This window comes from Schistocerca nitens, chromosome 5 (genome assembly GCF_023898315.1).
Source record: "Schistocerca nitens isolate TAMUIC-IGC-003100 chromosome 5, iqSchNite1.1, whole genome shotgun sequence".
In the NCBI taxonomy this organism is placed as follows: Eukaryota; Metazoa; Arthropoda; class Insecta; order Orthoptera; family Acrididae; genus Schistocerca; species Schistocerca nitens.
This window is the reverse complement of record NC_064618.1, coordinates 424,037,187-424,059,183: the sequence shown is the minus strand read 5'-3', so window position 1 is coordinate 424,059,183 and position 21,997 is coordinate 424,037,187.

The following is a 21,997-nucleotide window of genomic DNA, read 5'->3' as shown; positions in this document are numbered from 1 at the left end:
TGATAGTGCTTTTTTTCCCTTTCTCTGAAGTTGTGTAAGTGCTGTCTGGTTCATTGAACGTCGTTACCTTGGAGAAATTTGTTTTCTCTCCCACGCTTGTGCCTTTATAAATGTACGTATTAAAATAAGATCATCATAAACAAATTAAAGATGTGATATCAAGCCTTATGGAAATGGCATGATGCTACTAGATAACATAGTAAACGGTTTAATAAACTACACTTTGCCTACGTAAGCTTACTTCTGGCTTTAATCCTCGAACTTCTGTGTTACATCGAGATACATTTAATCATCGGTGTTGTGTATGGATCTACATCTACATCTACATAAGCAGTAGTTTCTGTGTTTAGCGGTCTCCAGTATGGAAATACGCTAGCTACATCTTTGTGCTTTAAGGCGTGACTGTGTCCCACGTACAGTCCCTGATCGACTTGTCAGATGCACTGATCGACTCCTCACATGCAGGGCGACGTCCATATAGAGTCTTCTGTCTAGGTATAGATAGCTGACTTTCCTCTGTTCAAGACTGCCATACACTGTTGATGAGAGAATTACGTATTAGCAAACTTGAGGCAGGATGAGTACCTCTCGTACACTTACACAGATTTTTACATTATAATGTTTTGAGCCCACGTGCTATTTATTGAACATTAAAAGAATCCAAAACTATTTTCTATTGCCCACTACTCTCCGCGGTTACAGTGACTTCTTATCAGCATAGAATTAGGCTGGGAATGCACGACTTCATTGGATAAGGTGTATAGTATCCGTTTTCCCGAGGCTAGATTCCAGTGGAACGAAGGATGCTGAAGATTCTTCGAAACAGATGATTCGTTGTAATGTCACAGTTGCAAAGTCCCATTTACGTCTAGATCGTTTGCCGGTTTCGAATCTCAAACGACACTTATCCCTGCAGCATTTAGCGTTTACTGTGGGAATCGGTGGAAAGAGAACTGCCTTGGTCCGATACGATCACAAGACTCCCAGTGACCGTCTTGCCAATATGATGAATAGTCACGATGAATTTCGTGCATCTGAATGAGGCCAAGCTGATAACCAAGTCTCTTCAATTTTGACTCAGCTCGGTATAATAAACTAGAACATAATATAAGCTAGTAAGTAAAGTCCGTGATGATGATGATGATGATGATGATGATGAAGTTTGATTTGTGGGGCAACGGCGCGGTTAACAGGTTTTGAACGATGAGAATACTCAAACGTCTACGGTAAGAAAGGAATAAGTAATAGAAAATACTTTTCATTGGTCCAAATGAGCACGTTGGATCGGAAGTCCAGTGTCACGTTGTCCCAGAACATTCCAAGATTCCGTCTGACGAGTCCGGTGGGGGTGGCGTGCAGGCTGCTGGCACAGGACAACTTTGACCTTGTAGACTGTAGAGCCATCGGCGTGCTATCAGGAAAACTTTCCTGATATCATGGTAGGCATTTCACTATAAGAGAAAGACTTTCAGTGGAATCGATAATGTAACGTTAGACAGAATAACAGTATTCTTTTGAGTTTGAGGCCGCATTGTCAACTATAAAATTAAGACGTTTCGGTGACTATTGCAAGACGCCTTCTTCAGGGTGTACTGCTAGCTGCTGAGGAACACTCAATGCAAGGACCAATGAAAGAACACTTGATACAGTTCCTCCTCACCCTCAATCCAATGACAGCACTCCTCCATAGTATAAAAGTAACCAAACAAGTGCTCACTCCGCAGTTAGCAGTACACTCTGAGGAAGGCGTCTTGCATAGTCGCCGAAACGTCGGAATTTTATAGTTGAATAATATTATTGACTGTGACAACGGCCGCGGAAGCCTACGTTTACAGAATAATTGTACTCTGTGTGGAGTAATATAGTGTATAGTTATACACTGAGATCAAAGGAATTAATTAAATCAGTTTACTAACACAGCGCAACGGTATCCGTCTACACTGATAAATGAAAATTCTAGACACAATGGGATGTCGTCCCCCCTATATTGCTTGTCGCGATAAGGCCGGAAGTTATAAGGAGGAAACATTTGTGAAACGAATAAGGGCGTGGGAGGTGGATATCGATGGAGAACGGTAGGCTGATGTAATAAATGATTAAGATACAGCTCTATACGAGCAGAAGAACTGGATTCAAAACACAGTCGGGCCAGTATTTTCTACTATAATAATACATGAAGGATACTACTTCGATTATATGTCAAGAAGGATGCTTTTCACAACTAATATGATCCAGTATTCAGGAGGAAATGCAGAAATCCGTACATACACAATACTGGCACTGAACTTTGCAACACCGTGAAGGCTTCGACAGAGACAGAACAAATAACGGTGAAACGTACAGAACAATTAATTAAGTATTAAAGGATCCAATTTATTGTTTACTGAGGTAGATTGTTTGACATATTTAGCGTATCTGAGGTGTTGTAACAAATTAAAATAACAGAGAAGTTGATGAAAGTGTGCGATGATATGTTACAGAAAATAGCAAATATTAAGGCATAAAACTTAAGGCGCAAAGGAAGTGAGACAAAGGAAGAGAGACATAAAATAGTGTCCATATAGGAACTGCAGTTTTTTTTTCGTTATGTAAATTATATTTGTATAAACCAAGTACTGCTTCTCAAACACAGATAAGACCAAGGGCTTGAACTTACGTCACGATAAAAGCTGAATGACTGTGGAGTGTCAGTTAGTGAAAGCAGTGTCCACCACGATAGCTGAATGGTCAGCGTGACGGACTGCCGTCATAAGGAGCCCGGGTTCGATTTCCGCCTGGGTCGGCGATTTTCTCCGCTCAGGGACTGGGTGTTGTGTTGTCTTCATCATCATTTCATATCCATGCGGCGCGCAGATCGCCCAATGTGGGGTCGAATGTAATAAGTCGTACACCAAGGCGGCCGGACCTGCCCCTTAAAAGGCCTCCCGTCCAATGACGCCAAACGCTCATTTCATTTCCAGTGAAAGCAGTGATAACTCACCTCATTAGAGGCACACGTTTGAAGCTAGATTTTTTGTACTACTCAGTATAACACTTTGTCACGTTAGTAAACTGAAGCACTTATAAATCTCAAAATCTTCATCTTATGACTGGTTATTGTTCGAGGCTGCGTTGTGTCATGAAACAAATAACTGTTTCCTTGATTAAATGGTGCGCTATAGTCTGATTTAAATTAATTCGTATATGACATCTAAGGTCCGAAGTTGTGAGATTGTCGCGAATCATCTGTTCGCCGCAGCGACAGAAAATAGGTTCAAAATCTACATCTCCTTAAAAAATCACTTCAAAGACCAGAAATTCACATATGTTTCCTTTTTTTATTTGAGACCGGAGTTATTTTCATTTCTGATTAAATTTTCCCATTCGAGGAAGAATTTTAAACCTGTGAGGGAGTTTTAGGAAAGTGTAGCGCATCTATAAAGAAGACCGCATATAGAACACCAGTGTGAAGAATTATTGAGTGCATCTCGATTGTTCGGGATCCCAACCAGGTCGGATTAAAGGAAAACATCGAAGCAGTTCATAGGAGTCCTGCTAAATTTGTTACCGCTGGGTTCCATCAAGACGCGAGTATTACCGAGACGCTCCATGAAATCCAATGGGAATTCACGGAGCGAAGAAGACACCGTTGCAAAAATTAGATAACCGCCATTTGTTGTTCTACTGGTAGCAACGTACGCTTCGCGTAAGGACGACGAAGATAAGGTAACAAAAACTGGGGTTAAAAAAAAATGGTTCAAATGGCTCTCAGCACTATAGGACTTAACTTCTGAGGTCATCTGTCCCCTAGAACTTAGAAATACTTAAACCTAACTAACCTAAGGACATCACACACATCCATGCCCGAGGCAGGATTCGAACCTGCGACCTTAGCAGTCGTGCGGTTCAAGACTGAAGCGCCTAGAACCGCTCGGCCACCCCGGCCGGCTAACTGGGGTTCGTATGGACACATACTGTCTTCGTTTTTCCGTCGCTCTCTTTATAGATATAACAGGAAAGGAAATGAGTAGCAGTGGTACAAGGTATCCTCCGCCATGCGCTGAAAAGATTCTTGCGAAATATATGTAGATGCAGAAATATCAAAAACCATACCACTTGCTGAAAATATTTTCTTTTTTCTTGATTACCAAAGTATCTCGTTCGGAAACAGATCTGTTCAAGTTTAAGCATCGCATTTCTTTTTCTATGTACATGCTTCGGATAGCGGGGTGTTGGTACAACCTTGTAAACATTTAACTGGTAACACGTGTGACGTTTAAAACCTTCTTCTTTTACAAATACCATGTAAAAATTGGCGAATGCTATAAATCTCTGTAATGGCTCTAAACATGTCAGAATTCTCAGCACTCAAGTTGTTAATTTCTTCAGATCGATAGTTTCGCGTCTGGTCAGATTTCCCACTCGAGGGGTTGCTATAGGATGATGTGAACTTAAATCTGAAAAACTTTTAGCGCTCTACAGACTTCGTTTCATTTTACTCATCCCTGTAGGGTTCGCAAATTTACAACAAAACATAATGAACGTTTCATATATTGTTAAAGAGCGCTTTTGTAAAATTGACAACACTCGTATCCACTCTTCCAACAGGGAGGAAGCAGCCGTTACTTTTCAATGTTGTAAAACTTGTGCAGTTTCCAACCAGCGCGGAGCCGTCTCACAGCCCTCGAGCCTAGCCGGAATGGACGAGATAAACGAATCGCCAAATCCGCTTTCGTGAATCTCCTTCCGCCGAAAGCTGGGTCCTCCCCGCGAGCGGGTTGTCGCGTTTCCAGATAAGCCATCCGTGGTGAAAAAGTGGACTTTCACCTCCAGAGACGCCCCCGCCAGATATTGAATGTAGGGAGATTTTATTACACCGCCAAGTAAATTCCGAATCATAATAGCAGGGCACCCCTTTAGAGAGGATTCGTCCGTGCCACAGCTGTACGGGGCGACCGCTCCCGACCGTGCAAAATATTACTCGCTGAACTTTCAATATCTTAAGTGTGCCAGCGGAGGGCGCTCCGGGGTCGGGTCGGGGGACAGACAACTTTGCGCAAGTCGGGTCATCAGGCGGCAAACTTAGCGGGCTGCCCGCGCGCGCGAACACACATAACTACGATATTTTACAGAAGTTAAAAGTTGAGCCTGCCTTTGGCACTTGCCCGATTTATTCGTCTTCGTCCTTTTTCCGTCTGCCCGCCAGCTCCTCCATTATGGATATGCCTCATTTCAATTAATATCTCGCTCCCTAGTTCACCCGGTAGCATTTGTCATCCACGCGAGTTGGAACGTAAATTCAAACTCTCGGGCTTTCTCTTGAGTACCTTCCGATGTAGAGCACCGTGTTTTCTTTCCGTAATTAGGGTTCAGGACCAACGTTAAAACAATCAGCATGAAAACTATTTTCCCCGGCTCAGGCCCTATTACGGTTCTAACATCATCAGCATGGGGTGATCTGTGGTATTAGTAACACTGAATTAATTTTTAGCTTCTAAGGTAGCTAAAGTCATTAATTCATATAGATTACCGGTTTCGGTAATTTTCTGTTGCCAAATTCGGATCTATATTTACATCATTACATAATCTTCTCCTTCAGTACATTAAATGGTACTGCACCATGTTATGTCCATGATAGTATCGTAGTCCGCAGATTGTGGTCTAGTGGATAGCGTTGCTGCCTCTGGATCGCGGCTTCCCGGGTTCGATTCCCGGCCGGGTTTGGGATTTCCTCTGCTCGGTGTATGAGTGTTTGTGTTGTTACCATTTCATCATCATCATCATCATTCGTGTCAGTGGCTATATCGTAATGTGTAGAAAATTCGACAGTGTAAAAATTGGGCCTTTGTACGTGCGGTGAAAACCACACAGTTGAGCGCCCCACAAACCAAACATCATCGTCATGTTAGTGTCGTAAGCTATACTAGGAGTTGGCATGTCAATTATAAGTTATTTAATTTTTGAAATTGGCATGCCGACTTATAGTAAAGCACACAATATCAAGATGGACATAAATTGTATAACACCATGTACTGTACTGAAGGAAAAGCTTATGTAATGATGTAAACATAGATCCGAAGACGGAAACAGAAAATTATATTGATATAGCCAGGGTTTTCTAATAACTGCCGCGGAACACTGAGCTTCCATGCTGTGATAAGAAAGGTTGTGGTATAAAGTAGATGACGACATGAACAGAGACGAATCACAAGCTGAGACTGGGCAATGACGGAAAAAAAACCTGATCGTATATCTTTTAACAGAATTCGTTCACCTAGGCGACTTAAAAAACAACGGAAGATCTAAATATTTCTTTTACTTAAATGATAGTCTAACAGTCTCTTGATAGTTATTTTTTATGATGACGTAGAAGGCTGAAATGATTTAGAGTCAGTCGAGGAAATTTGAATCTGTGGTTCCGTGATTTGTCACCTACAGCTTGTTTGATAGAGCAAAGGTTACGTCTTGGTGTACTAACGGTCTTGCTGCTGTTTGATTGCTGAAATTTTTCGATTTTATAGTTTTGTGAATATCACTGAGTTACTTAAATAACGGGCAGCACCAGTAGCAACAAGTGAGAATATGCACTGAACCGACAAAGAAACTCGTATATGCATGCGTATTCAAATACGGAGATATGTACACAGGCAGAAGACGGCGCGGCGGTCGGCAGTGCCTATATATGACAACAAGTGTCTGGCGCAGTGGTTAGATCCGTTATTGCTGCTGCCATGGCAGGTTATCAAGAGACCAAGGACGACTTAAGAGAATCGTTCAACGTGACGTGAGTGCAACCCTTCCGCACGTTGCCGCAGATTTCAGCGCTGGACCATCAACAAGCGTCAGCGTGGGAACCATTCAACGAAACATCAACGATATGGGCTTTCGGAGCCGAAGCCTCACTCGTATACCATCGATAACTGCTTTAAGCGTCGCCTGGGCCCGTCAACTCCGACATTGGACTGTCGATGACTGGAAACATGTTGTCTGGTCGCACGAGTATCGTTTCAAATTGTATCGAGCGGATTGACTTGTACGGGTATGGAGGCAACATCATGAATCCAGGGACCCTGCATGTCAACAGGGGATTGTTGAAGCTGGTGGAGGCTATGCAATGGTGTGAGGCGCGGTGTGATATGGGACCCCTGATACCCCTACATACGCCCCTGACAGGTCACAGGTACGTAAGCATCCTGTCTGATCACCTGCATTCACTCATGTCCATTGCGCATTCCGACGGACTTGGCAAATTCCAGTAGGACAATGTGACACCCCAGATGTTCGCAATTGATACAGAGCGGCTCCAGGAACACTTTTCTGAGTTTAAAAACTTCCGCTGGCCACCAGACTCCCAATACATCAATACATCAACTTTATTACGCATATGTTGGATGCCTTGCAGCTTGTTGTTTACAGGAGATCTCCATCCCCGGTACTCTTACAGATTTATGGACAGCCATGCAGGATTCATGGTGTCAGTTCTCTCCAGCACTTCTTCACACATTAGTCGAGTCCATGCCACGTCTTGTTGGGGCACTTCTGCGTGCACGCTGGAGCTCTACGCGATATTAGGCAGGTGTATCAGTTTCCTTGGTTCTTGAGTGTCTTTTCACTTACTTGAACTTTATGGAAGTTCATGTTTGGAGTAAAAACAGTATTGCGGAACCATACATGTAATGACTAGAAGGATACGTGCTGTGATGGTTTTTAATGTACATGTTGACTGCAGTTCCTTTACGCCGTGGATTCATTCTATACAATGTTGTCTTTCCTTTGGTGCAGATGTGTTTGATGCGCTTTTTTAGTGTTAACTGTGAATTAGCAAATGTACCGTAAATGTGTTATGCCATGATTCATGGCTGAGGTGCTACATCTGTAACCGTTTCCGTATCTTTATTTGCCCTTTTTCTGGTGAATAGGGTGATTTAATTTTACTGGCGTTTATCGCATTCTTCCTTGGGTAGGTCAGTTCATAGGTACTTTCGAAAAGTTTGTGTAATTTGTGAACGATGTATTTGTATTGCAACTGCTTGATAGCTATCTCCTCAGCAAACAACGAGAGATGGTTCCGTATACTTTTTTTTTCAGGAATGTCATTACTACATATACACACATACTTTCCAATGGACCATGTATTGCATGGCGGAGGGTATCTTGCACCACTGCTAAACATATCCTTTCCTGCTCCACTCGCAAATGGAGCAAGGAAAAAACAATTGTTTTTGTGTTTCTGTATGTGCCTTGATTTGTGTTGTCCTCGAGCTACTTAGACGAGACCTATGTTGTGGCAACAGGAGCGTTCTGCAGCCTACCGCAGATGCGGGGTCTCTAAATTCTCTCAATCTTATTTCGCGAAATGAACGTCTTTTTTCCCACCAGGAAATGTAATTTGAGTTCATGAAATATTTCGGTTGATGGGACCTACTGCTAATAAATCGAGCATCACGCCTTTGAATTGCCTGTGGTCTTCCTTTAATTCGACCAGCTGGGGATCCCAAACATTCGAGCAGTACTCAAGAGTGGGTCACAAAAGCTGTTCGCGCTCTCCTTTTGGATGAGTTACCCGCTTTCCTGGAATTCTCCCAGTAAACTGAAGTCGACCATTTGCCTCTGTTACAGCCGACCTCACGTACTCGTTCCGTTCCATTTTCAAGGCCGCCCCAGGTATTTAATCAGAGTGAATGTGTCAAGCAGCACGTTACTAATACTATATTAGTAGAGTGCAGGTTTGTTTTTCCTCCTCATTGCATTAACATACATTTTTATCCTTTTAGAGCAAGCTACAATTCATCACACAAGCTAGAAATTCTCACCCACGTAACCCTGTATCCTCCAGCAGTCATCCAAGGACGGTGTGAGTAGTTCAACAAGCCTGAGTAGGCTATTTGAATTTAGAATAGTTACATAAGACTGTCTGTGTGGCATAACAGATGTAAAAATATTGACAGGATGAAGTCGGCTGCTACACTGGTTTGTAGATTAGTCCTATGTAGCCAATAAGTCCGCCGCGCGTGGCACCCGCGCTGTCTCAGGCGTCCTGCCACAGTTCGCGCGGCTCCTCCCGCCGATGGTACGAGTCCTCCCTCGGGCGTGTGTGTGTGTGTGTGTGTTGTCGTTAGTTTAAGTTAGATTAAGTAGTGTGTGAGCCTAGGGGCCGATGACCTCAGCAGTTTGGTCCCTTAGGAACCTACCCCCACCACCAATTAGTCCCATATACCACACCCTGTCAAATGCTACGTAATCTCAAGAAACTAAGGATCGTGCTGTGTTTTTATTTAATCGCATGTACTAAAAAATTTGGCAGTTCTGTAACACCAAAAGTGCGGATGAAATATCTTCTGTACCATGCCTCGGTTTAATATCCGTTGATAACTTGTACTGCACTGCTAATTCTGAAACTGTAAGCTTTATTACAGTTACTATAGTTAATGTGTAACGGGTGTAGTAATGTACTCATTTCTGACTGTATATAGTTGGTTGTAACTGTAACGTAAATATTGTAAATTGCTGGTTAATAGCCAAGAGAATGTATTTAATGTATCGATAGCGACGACGATGTGTCAGTAGCTGTGGCGTTGTTTATCTTTGCGTATGGAGAGTCTCTGTTGCGCTGCGAACAGATAGGAAGCAGAGCAGCTTGAGTCATGAAAGAATGCAGAAGTATTTGTTGGGCGCTTCCTCAGACGCAGTGTGCAGCTATGATGGCGGCACTGTTGGCGCATTTACTTCGTTAGCCGCGTGTACTGTGTCCATGGTTGGAGTGGACAGGCGGCAGCTGCAATTTTAACTTTTACCTGTCTTATAATTATCTGTGGCTCTGGAAACGTCTCGTGGTACGCAAACAACAGGAACAGCTTCAGTTCAACATTGTCGTCTGCTACATTCTCCATCGTCCTCACAGACACAACATCGAGCCTGTGATTATTTGCTTAATTTTCTTTGCATTACTTAAGTTTCTGGATATTCGTTGTTGTGGTGGGCTGGCGTCTTTCATTATCCCTTGTTTGCTAAACAGTATTTTGTATTAACAATATTTCTTGTATTAAAAATATTACGCGGTACCCTTTTCCACACTGTGTGGTTCGTGAGCTATTGCTCTATATTCCACCCATTTCCAAATTATTATCAGTGTTTAGATGAAGTTTAGAATAGATTCTTCCTTCAGAAGGGTCCGTTGACCACTATCCTCCTACTAAACGGTATTATTTTACTTCGGTAACGATAGCCTTACTCAATGTAACATTTTATTAGGCATTCGCAATGTAGTAGTCCTATTAGCAAGGGGCAAGTTACACGCGGTGACGCTAGTGAGAAGACAGTAACAATTTGGTACTCTTCTTTGCACGAATTTTTCATCGATCAGTTTCGTAGCGAATTAAAGCCTTTCGCTACGAATAAAATCGATCACGCACGGTAATAGTAAGTGGTATTAATAAGCCACAAAATTTCTAAAGTTGTATAAATCAGTAAATCAGGCAACATGAGGTACATAAATGAAACTGATATTTTGATTGTAATTAACGGTGAACAATAGGTAGAACAAAGGGAATTCTGGCAGCGGAAGCCATTGTTGAGAAACCAGCGGCTAGCATCAAAGACGCTACCGCAGAAACACAGGAACTGACAAAAATGGCATTTGCAGGTGCAACGTAATTCGGAATACAAATCAAAACCGAATCCATTGACGGTGGATACCAGAAAATCGTCAAGAAAGAACCATAGAGTCAAATCCAGTAATATCTGCATATGTATGCGGTTTATTGAGCATGTTGATCAGTACAACTAACCCACAGTCGCAAGCAATTAATGCTAAAATTAACGCTCAGTCCGAATCTATTAATGATCAGTTCAATCAATTAACAGTAAACTGAGACATAATTAAGTAAAATGGGTAATCAGGACAAGGAAATCAAGATTGTTAACAAAAACATTGAAGTTGTTCACACGAATGTAGATGAAATCAAGAAAGAAACAATAGTAATGCATACCGAAATCGGTAATCTTAAGCAGAACATGACAGAAGTACAGTCAAAAATAGAAAGCACAAACAGTAGTTTTGAGACGGCAGTAGAGAGGGCCGGCCGAAGTGGCCGTGCGGTTAAAGGCGCTGCAGTCTGGAACCGCAAGACCACTACGGTCGCAGGTTCGAATCCTGCCTCGGGCATGGATGTTTGTGATGTCCTTAGGTTAGTTAGGTTTAACTAGTTCTAAGTTCTAGGGGACTAATGACCTCAGCAGTTGAGTCCCATAGTGCTCAGAGCCATTTTTGAGCAGTAGAGAGGACATAATAGAAACTGGAACACACTTTTCATCCCATTATTGAAAATAAAGTAATTGAAAGTAGAATTAGCGCGAGAAGATGATAGTGGAAAGGTTACGAATTCGCAAAGTTTAGCATCAGACGCAGATATTGGAGTGAAGAAACCGCTGACTACGTGTGATGAGAAAAAGAGGGAAGTAGAAGCGTTAGCGACGACCACTTATCAAGTAGTTGAAAAATTAACCGAACTAGAAAAGCTGCACCATGTGTCATGCCACGCACATATTACCGAAATCTTAGCGAAGGAGGAGCGTTTCGGTCCCCTCAAAAAACAGAGTGAATTGTACGGTACAGTCTTCACTAACAACTGCGAAACGGTATTGCCTGAACCGTGGACGAATAAGGGAAAAATTAGCGCAGTAATCGACGTGCTAGCGGGCTTAAACCTCGATGCAGTGAATTTGAGCTTTCAAGAACATAAGAATGCGTTCTTTAAAGAACAGTGGTCAAAATCCTACGACGCGAACTCGTGTGGCCCGATGAAAGAATTTGGCGAAAATTGGATCCGCAAATTATAATATTTCTGTGAGCAACGGACTGAATTATAGATTGTCTTCGAGGTGTGAGATTTGAAGACTGTACATAGGCACTATTTACAGGACAATTACTACATTCTTAAAAAATTTCGAAGATGAAGCCAATTGGCGGAATAACCGTGAGTTATAGTAACAGCATCAATTACCACATCAGCAACAACCATAATACCACTAACCACGGCAATAACGGTAACCACCACGATGGTAATAACAACTCACACCCCTATAACAATGCCAGAGGCCACTATCAGGTGAATACGGTACGTGGTCCTTAGCGGAATGTTAGTGGGCGGGAGCAAAATCAGCAATTGTGACAGACGAATAGAAGCGGGCCTGTCGTAATTAATCAGGGAAACCATTAGCCGGACCGGTTTGGGACGCACTGGGCGTGGAAAGACATCTGCGGCCCAGGAGAAATCCTAGAAAACGTCTCTATGACAGATCCGACTGGATAAATTGGCGATGGGAGAATGTGCAAGAAGACAGAGCGAGTAACGCATCGTTCGTAATAACTACGAAAATGGAGTGCCGGTTATTAAGGAAGAGGCGGCCGCTGTTAAAGCAGCAACGGTACCGCAGACTCCAATAAGTGTTATTCGCGCGGAATTAAATAAGCCAATGTCGGATAAAACTTCCGTTATCGCGCAGGGCAACCAGAACGCAAGGAAGTGGTTCGGTCAGTTCTGTCGGATATACGACGAACTGAAGAATAACAGAGGATTTTATGGGAGGTGTGACAACGGGGAGAGCGGGCAATAATTCTCAGTCCGCATGAAATTAGCAATTATGGAGAACGGGAAAGCTTTGTAGTCACAGAAGTAGGCAACCCCAACGACGCTGGTCCTACAGAAAACCGAGGAGAAATTTCTAAAGAGGGAAAGACGAGTTTGCCGATGATGGTCGGATACGACTAATTGAAAGACACGTAGATTACGACATCTGCGATGTTACGGCTGAGGTGATACAGTCAGACGAGAGTCGTTTGGTTTCCTTCGGCGCGAGAGAAGCATTAGAAACAGAAACAGATCACATTTCTCCAAGCAATTTGGAAGATGATAGCCATCTTCCCGACGAAAATTTACCAGACTTGACGTTTAGCGAATTGTTTGTAACACAAGGTTCCTTAATCCAATAAACTGACAAAAATGTCACACTTTTTGGGTAAAAACACCTTCAACAACCGCAAAAAAGGCTGACAGAAAGTATGAACTTCCAAGAACAGAAAATTAGAAAACCACCAGATAAAGCGCCATCGGAGTCAGAGCCGCACTGATTTTTCTGGAATGACCGCGATGTGGATGAGGACTTGTTATGGGAAAACCGAAAACTGGGCACAGAAAAGTCTAGACAAGTAATAGTGCCCGTCGTTATGCACGGACTACAAATGCACGTTTTAATAGATGTCGTGGGATAGCTGTGTCCTATGTCCGGAAAAATTTTCGATTTTTTAAAAGATAGACCAGGAGTAATAGAAAGGCTCATAATGAAAATTAAAATAATCAGTGCTACCGGAAAGAGTAGTAAACCCGTCAAATATCTGTTTCGAATTTCAAAAGGAAGAAGTTGAACATTTGAGCACCGAGATAATAACTGGCTTGGATTGGTTATTGAAATACCACGCAGTAATTGACTACAACAATACAATTGTATTGTATTTCGAAAGATAAGATCGAAATTAAGATTTATTGAAACAGGCGATGATGTAAGTAGTCAGTACCAGTCTGTTCACATTGTTACTGGACGGGATGAGATTGGTTTAGGCAGAAATATGGAACACTACAGTTTGCGGCGTCTAAATGTTGACAATAGTTTAGAAGACGAGTTAGAAGGTATTGTGGACGGTGTGCCACATGCTACACCTGAACAGAAACAAGACTTGTACAACGTAAGTATGATAAATAAAAACGTGTTTTCGAATGAACCGGGGCTAATTACTGGATAACAGTGTAAATTAAATGTAATGCCCCACGAATCGTTCTTTGTACGATTGTACGCGGTAACACTGTCCAAAAAGTAGGCCATACAAATATTTCGAATGCTGGAATTGAATGTTATATGGCTCTGAGCACTATGCGACTTAACTTCTGAGGTCATCAGTCGCCTAGAACTCAGAACTAATTAAACCTAACTAGCCTAAGGACATCACACACATCCATGCCCGAGGCAGGATTCGAACCTGCGACCGGAGCTGTCGCTCGGCTCCAGACTGTAGCCCCTAGAATCGCACGGCCACTCCGGCGAGCCAACTTCGTCATGATCAGACCCTTTAAATACAGGGTGTAGCAGAATGTTATAGAGAGGAGTACCAGTCCCTATAACAACCAATTGATCATAGAAAGAAAGAGAGATGGTAGTGTCAGAATCGTGATAGATGTACGCTCGCTGACCAAAGTGGTTCAACGTCAAACGGACAGACTAGAAAGTATGGAAGAAATAACGCAAAGATTTCATAATGTACAATTTATGACCAGCCTTGGCCTCGCGGCTGGCTACTGGCAGATCGCGCTTGAGGAAGAATCCAGGTAATACACTGCTTTTTTCAATGCAGTCAGGTGTTACCAGTACAAGGTAGTGCCGTTCGGACTGAACCTATCAGTGTCTGTCTTTATCAGGGAATTCGATAAAGTACTAAGCGCGGCCCTTAGTTTCAGGCTTACAGTGTAAGTGGAATACTTGTTGTTGGCAAAAGCAATCTGGCAAGAACATTGCGATCTTTTAGACGAGGTTTTCAATACGTTACGCAATGGTGGAATGACTGCAACTGAAAATGTGTGAGTTTGTGAAGCAAGAATTGAATTTTCTTGGTCACGTATTACAACAGCGAAAATCACCAAAGATCCACAGAACGTAGAGGCTGTAAAGAATTGTCTACATCTGAAGACTAGAAAGCAATTAAAAAGTTTACTACGATTAGCCGGATTCTATTGCAAGTTCGTTCAGGGGCAGTACAACGTTTGTGCGTACTAATGAGTGTCAGGCCGCATATGAGAGTCTGAAAAGCGAGTTGTTACAGAGCTACATATTGCACCATCCTGACCATTCGTTACCATTTCACATCTACATCTACATCTACATCCATACTCCGCAAATCACCTGGCGGTGTGTGGCGGACGGTACTTTGAGTACCTTTATCGATTCTCCCTTCTATTCCAGTCTCGTATTGTTCGTGGAAAGAAAGATTGTTGGTATGCCTCTGTGTGAGCTCTAATCTCTCTGATTTTATCCTCATGGTATTTTCGCGAGATATACGTTGGAGGGAGCAATATACTGCTTGACTCTTCGGTGAAGGTATGTTCTCGAAACTGCAACAAAAGCCCGTACCGAGTTACCGAGCGTCTTTCGTGATTACTAAATGATCCTGTAACGAAGCGCGCTGCTCTCCGTTGGATCTTCTCTATGTCTTCTATCAACCCTATTTGGTAGGGAGCCCACACCGATGAGAAGTATTGAAGCAGTGGACGAACAAGTGTACCGTAAATTACTTCCTTTGTTTTCGGACTACATTTCCTTAGGATTCTTCCAATGAATCTCAGTCTGGCATCTGCTTTACCGACGATTAATTTTATATGGTCATTCCATTTTAAATCACTCAGTGAACTTCCGATGTTATCCACAAGGTCATTTATATATAATGCGAATAGCAGCGGTCCTACGACACTCCCCTGCGGCACGCCTGAAATCACTCTTACTTCGGAAGACTTCTCTGCATTGAGAATGACATGCTGCGTTCTGTTATCTAGGAACTCTTCAATCCAATCACGCAATTGGTCTGATAGTCCATATGCTCTTACTTTGTTCATGAGACGACTGTGGGGAACTGTATCGAACGCCTTGCGGAAGTCAAGAAACACGGCATCTACTTGGGAACCTGTGTCTATGGCCCTCTGAGTCTCGTGGCCGAATAGCGCGAGCTGGGTCTCACACGACCGTTTTTTTTTTTCGAAACCCATGCAGATTCCTATAGAGTAGATTTCTAGTCTCCAGAAATGTCGTTGAACTCGAGCATAATACGTGTTCCAAAATTCTACAACTGACCGACGTTAGAGATATAGGTCTATAGTTCTGCACATCTATTTCGACGTCCCTTTTCAAAAACGGGGTTGACCTGTGCCCTTTTCCAATCATTTGGAACGCTACGCTCTTCTAGAGACCTACGGTACACCAGTGCAAGAAGCGGGGCAAGTTCCTTCGCGTACTCTGTGTAAAATCGAACTGGTATCTCATCAGGTCCAGCGGCCTTTCCTCTTTAATTGTTTCTCTACCCCCATGAACCATGGACCTTGCCGTTGGTGGGGAGGCTTGCGTGGCTCAACGGTACAGATAGCCGTACCGTAGGTGGAACCACAACGGAGGGGTATCTGTTGAGAGGCTAGACAAACGTGTGGTTCCTGAAGAGAGGCAGCAGCCTTTTCACTAGTTGCAGGGGCAACAGTCTGGATGATTGATTGATCTGGCCCTGTAACACTATCCAAAACGGCCTTGCTGTGCTGATACTGCGAACGGCTGAAAGCAAGGGAAAACTATAGCCGTAATTTTTCCCGAGGGCTTGCAGCTTTACTGTATGGTTAAATGATGATGACGTCCTCTTGGGTAAAATATTCCGGAGGTAAAATAGTCCCCCATTCGGATCTCCTGGCGGGGACTACTCAAGAGGACGTCGTTATCATGAGAAAGAAAACTGGCGTTCTACGGATCGGAGCGTGGAATGTCAGATCCCTTAATTGGGCAGGTAGGTTAGAACATTTAAAAAGGGAAATAGATAGGTTTAAGTTAGATATAGGGGCAATTAGTGAAGTTCGGTGGCAGGAGGAACAAGACTTTTGGTCAGGTGAATACAGAATTATAAATACAAAATCAAATAGGGGTAATGCAGGAGTAGGTTTAATAATGAATAAAAAAAATAGGAGTGCGGGTAAGCTACTACAAACAGCATAGTGAACGCATTATTGTGGCCAAGATAGACACGAAGCCCATGCCTACTACAGTGGTACAAGTTTATATGCCAACTAGCTCTGCAGATGATGAAGAAATTGATGAAATGTATGATGAGATAAAAGAAATTATTCAGGTAGTGAAGGGAGACGAAAATTTAATAGTCATGGGTGACTGGAATTCGAGAGTAGGAAAAGGGAGAGAAGTAAATATAATGGCTGAATATGGATTGGGGGACAGATACGAAAGAGGAAGCCGCCTGGTAGAATTTTGCACAGAGCATAACTTAATCATAGCTAACACTTGGTTCAAGAATCATAAAAGAAGGTTGTATACATGGAAGAATCCTGGAGATACTGACAGGTATCAGATAGATTATATAATGGTAAGACAGAGATTTAGGACCCAGGTTTTAAATTGTAAGACATTTCTAGGGGCAGATGTGGACTCTGACCACAATCTATTGGTTATGAACTGTAGATTAAAACTGAAGAAACTGCAAAAAGGTGGGAATCTAAGGAGATGGGACCTGGATAAACTGACTAAACCAGAGGTTTTACAGAGTTTCAGGGAGAGTATAAGGGAACAATTGACAGGATTGGGAGAAAAGAAATACAGTAGAAGAAGAATGGGTAGCTCTGAGGGATGAAGTAGTGAAGGCAGCAGAGGATCAAGTAGGTAAAAAGACGAGGGCTAATAGAAATCCTTGGGTAACAGAAGAAATATCGAATTTAACTGATGAAAGGAGAAAATATAAAAACGCAGTAAATGAAGCAGGCAAAAAGAAAAACAAACGTCTCAAAAATGAGATCAACAGGAAGTGCAAAATGGCTAAGCAGGCATGGCTAGAGGACAAATATAAGGATGTAGAGGCTTATCTCACTAGGGGTAAGATAGATACTGCCTACAGGAAAATTAAAGAGACCATTGGAGAAAAGAGAGCCACTTGTATGAGTATCAAGAGCTCAGATGGAAACCCAGTTCTAAGCAAAGAAGGGAAAGCAGAAAGGTGGAGGGAGTATATAGAGGGTCTATACAAGGGCGATGTACTTGAAGACAATATTATGGAAATGGAAGAGGATGTAGATGCAGATGAAATGGGAGATACGATACTGCGTGAAGAGTTTGACAGAGCACTGAAAGACCTGAGTCGAAACAAGGCCCCAGGAGTAGACAACATTCCATTGGAACTACTGACGGCCTTGGGAGAGCCAGTCCTGACCAGACTCTACCATCTGGTGAGCAAGATGTATGAGACAGGCGAACTACCCTCAGATTTCAAGAAGAATATAATAATTGCAATCCCAAAGAACGCAGGTGTTGACAGATTGAAACGTCCCCTTATAACAATTGTACAAGACTGTGCTTATCCTGACACACAATATTTTTTAGCGCAACGCAATCTGACTTTCAGAATTCCCTACAAAAGAATGGCCCTGACTAACATTAACCTATACCTTTCACAAATCGCTAAATCACTTACCTCACAAAAATCTTCATTACTTGAACTACTGCAATACAGCGAGCGCCACTACTGCCAGCTAAATAAAAGATTCAAACTACGCAAGGCACTAACTACTGATAGGCATAGTTAGCAAATGAAAGATTTTAATAGAGAACAAACAATGTATTTACCTTAATAGTCATAATTGACATCCAGTCTTACAAATTTAAAAACTCCGCCATCTCTCTCCCCACATCCACCACTACTGGTGGCTCACCTCCAACTGCACAACGCTACGCGTTGTTCACATCCAGCTGCCGCTGCCCAACACTACAATGGCAGACAACAATGCAAACTAGCCACCGACTGCACACAGCACAGCCAGTGATTTTCATACAGTGCGCTACGTAACGTTGCCAATAAGAAAACATAAACAGCCTACTTACAAGATGTGAAAATTACCGAACTATCAGTTTAATAAGTCACGGATGCAAAATACTAACGCGTATTCTCTACAGGCGAATGGAAAAACTGGTAGAAGCCGACCTCGGCGAAGATCAGTTTGGATTCCGCAGAAATGTTGGAACACGTGAGGCAATACTTACCCGACGACTTATCTTAGAAAATCATTAAGGAAAGGCAAACCCACATTTCTAGCATTTGTAGACTTAGTGAAAGCTTTTGACAATGTTGACTGGAATACTCTCTTTCAAATTCTAAAGGTGGCGGGGGTAAAATACAGGGAGCGAAAGGCTATTTACAATTTGTACCAAAACCAGATGGCAGTTATAAGAGCCGAGGGGCATGAAAGGGAAACAGCGGTTGGGAAGGGAGTGAGACATGGTTGTAGCCCGTCCCCGATGTTATTCAATCTGTGTATTGAGCAAGTTTAGAATTTCATTGAGTTTAGAATTTCATTACTGTTTACATCTGGTTTCAGCCAACTTTCTGTCCCTAGTACTATGTTGGCGTTGTGACCGTTCATTAATGAGAGCTGTTCTGGGACCTTTCTGTAGACGCTACTGCAGTTCACTATTAGCACATTAATATTGTTATTCCCTATTGCGTTTTGCCTAGTACTACCTTGTCGCGTCTCAGGAGGCGTCTTGAGGGCCTAGTGAGGGAATTCTCTAACCCAAAATCTGAGTTTAGAATTTCATTACTGTTTACATCTGGTTTCAGCCAACTTTCTGTCCCTAGTACTATGTTGGCGTTGTGACCGTTCATTAATGAGAGCTGTTCTGGGACCTTTCTGTAGACGCTACTGCAGTTCACTATTAGCACATTAATATTGTTATTCCCTATTGCGTTTTGCCTAGTACTACCTTGTCGCGTCTCAGGAGGCGTCTTGAGGGCCTAGTGAGGGAATTCTCTAACCCAAAATCTGAGTTTAGAATTTCATTACTGTTTACATCTGGTTTCAGCCAACTTTCTGTCCCTAGTACTATGTGAGCGTTGTGACCGTTTATTAACGAGGGCAGTTCTGGGACCTTTCTGTAGACGCTCCCGCAGTTTATTATTAGCACATTAATCCCTGTAGCATTTTGCCTACTCCTACCTTGCCGCGTCTCAGGAGGCGTCTTGTCGGGCCTAGGGAGGGAATTCTCTAACCCAAAAAACCCACTCTGTGCACTCCACACGTACTCCGCTACCCTTGTATCCACTTCCTGCGTGTAGTGCACGCCTGAATTATTCAGGGGGGCCCTACATTTCTCCACCCGACAGCGTAATCCTCAAATTACGATTTAGGTGTGGAACTGTTTCAGGAGATGCGAGAAGAACACCGGACAGTTGCGTTTGCAAGTCGGACACTGAAGATAAATGCGCAAATCTACATAGTTTCTGAATAGGAAAGTCTCGCAGTCGTATGGGGTTTTAAGAAATTTAAAGATTACTTATGGAACCGAAACCTGATAGTTGTCATGGACCATTATGCGCTCACATACCTAAGAGATTGACCTTAACTGCACGAAAAATTGTCAAGATGATCCCTTTACGTACATTAGTTGTGACATATGTTACGTGAAAGGTACGGACAACTGCATAGTCGATGTACTGTCGCGCTTACCTGAAACCGAAGGGCGTATAGTGGATGACGAATCCGAAGCTATAATAAAATTGTACTTCTTTCAAGACGGAGGAGAAGGAAAGAAGTTTTAGAGTATTTGCAGAAAAATGCGTCGACATCAAAGCAAGGACGAATGCTTGAAAACAGTGTAGACCAAGTATGACTAAAAGAATAAAGACGGTGAAAAGTTGAGAACGTATTACAGTATGCAGAACAATATCCTATAGTTGGTCTGCCAGTTACATCACCGAATTAGTTGACTATTATCATTTAACCTATGGTCATTGCAAACCAAAGAAATGTACAGAGAAAATGGCAGAAATTGAGAATTTGAACAACATGTTGAGTAGGATAATAGACAGGATAAAGACTTGCGATAAGTGTCAGGGGGTGCAAGTGGCCAACTACACATATCGTTGGCCTATGCAGCGCATAAGTCCTGACGATGTACTAGAATTAGTGCGTACAGACCCATATGGCCCCCTGCCAAAAACCTCAGGTAATATCGCCTACATGTTAGTAGTGCTGGAAGCCTTTTCGAAGTTCATTAAGGGTACCACACCCTGCCTATCTAACCCATGTTAATTTAGGCAGTATTTGACCCATTTATGAAAACACTATTTTATGCAGCACCTTAATATTTCTACTGTATGTTACATTATGCTAATAGAGTCAAATGTACTGAAATCTACTTTATCCATTTTACAGTGTTTAAGAAATACTTTTTTAAATTTATTATTAAAAACACTCGTATTAAGCTTTTTCTGCAGGAAATGTTTTTTGTGCACTTCCTAATGGGGGAAAATTAATGAATGTAGTACCAGAGGTGGATTTTTATGTTATGCAGAGTCTCAGAAAATTTCGTTCATTTATCTATGATAGTTTCTGATATAATGAGGCATATGTACCGAAACTTTTAGTTTGCGGGAAATTGACTTAAAAGAAAAAACTTTTGAAATTTGTTACTTACAGTTAAAACTGTCCTCCTGCATATGATGGCCTCTCTTTGGCCTCTAGCAGGTCTTCCAGCTTCTTTTTCACCTTCCTGGATGTTTGTCTTGCTTTCTTGGCCATATTAGATGCCGATCTGTCTGCATCAGCTATCCTCATTTTGTCTCAATGTGGTAGCCCAGTGATCATATTTTCACCAGGATTAATTCCCAGCTTTTCAGTACCCAACACTTTCCAATATTACCACAACTGAATGTAATAACAGCATCATGAACTCCTAGTTTCATTGTATGCATGCCTACAAATATAGTTCTAGGAAGGCAGTTCCTAACTATGCTGCTGAAACATTCATTTGGGTTCAAATCAATACTGACCGTTGCATTCCAAGAATATCCAACACACTCGAGAGTGAAAAAAATCCCTAACGTACAATGTAGAGGATATAAAAATCTAAAATATACGCAGAAAAGTGGGAAACAGAAAAGTGGGCGTGCCACATAAAGACACTTGGTAGGAAAATGCTCTTGAAATGCTCGAAAAAATTTTTTTTCAGCTAAATCCTTTTCAGAGTACTTAAATAAAACCTTAATCTATCGATGATGAAAACCGAAAATCGATTCTTTTCGACCTGAACCCCAGTGTTGTCCCCTTAATTTACATCCAATAAGAAAGGCAAGAGCTAAAGCGGTTTATAACAAACTCGCAAACGATTTGTGCACATCGGCAAACCAAAAGCGATTTTATCCGATAACGGCGCACAGTTTACT